Raw genomic sequence first — 2423 nt, forward strand, 5'->3', positions numbered from 1 at the left:
TACTTGAATTCTAGAAACGAACAATAATAATTATAAAAAAAAAAATGAAGAACGGTTTGGACGGGTTAACCCGACCAAACCGACAAAATCATTGGGCGGGTTGAACTTTTTCTAAATTTTCATTGGGCGGGTTACGATTAAATTTTGCAACCCGATATTTATATTGGGTTAATAAAAATATGCTATAACCCGACTAAACCGACCGACGTACACCCCTACTAAGATTATTAAGTCATTTATAAAACTGGTATATATAGAGTGCCATATATAGAGGTAAAGCAATAAGTGCAAACAATAAACAATTGAATTTATATATAAAGAGAGCATTAATTTAAAAACAGAGTGCCAAAACGTCGCAGTCCAGCTATGGTTGCCATCTACGTTACACTGACAAGAATAACTATTACACAAAACTTTCTTTTTATAATCATAATAACTCAATATCTTAACCCACCCCCCAAGTATTATTTCTTTTTAGAAAAAAGTAGTTTAAATGAACCGTATGTAACAACCCACTCTTTTTCATTTAAAACAAATACTACCCCAGATAGCTTCACTTCACCTGTGGCTAGCTTGAGTTAATTAAATACTGAAAGACGTAATCATTTTCTGGTTTACATATTTAGTCCCTTTACCAAATAACAACTTTAATAGAAAGCCACGTCTCATATATAGCTTCATATATCCCAATTACTTTATTTACTTATATAACTCTCTCTCTCTCTCCAAAACTCAAGACCCTTCTGAGTTTTGATTCATATCCCTTCGGCTTCAACCAATACTAGGTATGTTGTATGTTTCTTTATGAATATGTAGAAATTCAAAACAGGGGTTTTTATTTTAAATTGGTTATTTTCTTTGACAACAGGAATATAATATTTTACTTGAGTGTTTTTATTTTGATGGGATCGAACAAGGCAGAGATTATTAGATCATCATCAGATACAAATCAGAAAGTAGTGGAGAAGATTGTGAAGGTAAGCATAGGTTGTTTTGTGTCTCTTTTAGTGAGTTTGGGAGGTGGGTTGATACTAGCTTGGTGGGAATCTGAATATCACGCTGATAATAGACAGCTATGGATGGTGCCCTTTGGACTCATTCTCCTTATTACCCCACTCATTATTTGGGTCTCTTTGGTCTTTTCTCATGCCTCTGCTCATCACCAAACTGTTACAAACAACATTAATATTTCAGTACCCGCTCTTCCTTCACTGCCCGCTTATACATCATCCTCTCTTGACCCTGAAAAATTATGATACTTACATGATTCTCCTTTCATCTTTTTCCTGACATTTTTTTATGTCATGATTGTTCAAATTTTAGTTCAGCAAACTGGAAAAACAGATTGGAAAAATAAATGTATTATGAGTTTGGTCAATGCCAATATGAAGATGGACTATAAGTTGGTGATGTATACATGTGTGGAAAATATTATGGCTACTTCTACTTGTAATGGGCATTAATATTATTTAGCTACAATAATGATATATCTATTTATCTATAGCTTGTTGATTGTGAAACTACTAAGAAAAAAGTAAGGCCAATTTAATTAAAAATACAATAATGTATATATACAAGATTATTGATCCCAACATGTCATTTTCAGAGTTACTTTTCTTAAGATTTATTTATATAAATAAAAAATATAAAAAGAGGAGAATTAGGAGGGATCAACTAGTGAAGCGGTAAAGAAAGGGACAAATTAAATGTGAGATGATGAGATTATTAGATTAGAATAGGAGGGTTTATGTAGGTGCGGCTACGAATAGAATATTGCCTTCCCCAGTATGTTTTGTTCTATATATATAAATATATATATATATATATATATATATGGAGAGAGAGAGGGTTGGATTTGGAGATGGGAGTTATATATGCTATTATATACAATGCAATAATACGTGGCTTATACTGCTCTTGCAACTAACCATGAAAGCAACGCCCTGCATGTTACATGAGCTCTCTTTTAATCTATAACATATATATATGTATATATAACTATATATTGAATGCATGATTTTGATATGTACTGGTATCATAGCATTGGTGTATTAACAATGTTATAATTATAATACTAGCTAGAATGGCATTTGAATGTAAGAATTCTCTTTCACTAATTTTTGGTGGAAAGAATAATTAATTTCTTCAGCAAGAAAAGAAAATGGTAATTAAGGAAAACCATTCATCCACGTTATCATCATTTATTTTCATTATCTCACAGTTTTTATAGATATGCTTCAAAAACATATAGATAAATTAAATGATATTTTATTATTATATTGTCATGTTATTATCACGTCTAGTAAATAATTACAAAAACTTGTTATTAATTTAGTACTACCTCTATGTAGGATATAATCTATTGTGGCAATTATCTCAAGACCGGCCGCAGTGTATTATAATTTTATTTAACATACTTTTGA

General features: G+C 31.0%; 1 long non-coding RNA gene across 1 annotated transcript; it reads left to right on the forward strand.

Annotated features, from left to right (window-relative positions):
- Window positions 1–331: 331 nt before the first annotated feature.
- LOC115704694 (uncharacterized) lies at window positions 332–1503 on the forward strand. Its single transcript, XR_004009294.2, has 2 exons — window positions 332–785; window positions 869–1503. It is a non-coding gene; the product is annotated as an uncharacterized LOC115704694 (long non-coding RNA).
- The last annotated feature ends 920 nt before the right edge of the window (window positions 1504–2423 follow it).

The sequence above is a fragment of the Cannabis sativa genome, chromosome 1, assembly GCF_029168945.1.
Source record: "Cannabis sativa cultivar Pink pepper isolate KNU-18-1 chromosome 1, ASM2916894v1, whole genome shotgun sequence".
Taxonomy (NCBI): Eukaryota; Viridiplantae; Streptophyta; class Magnoliopsida; order Rosales; family Cannabaceae; genus Cannabis; species Cannabis sativa.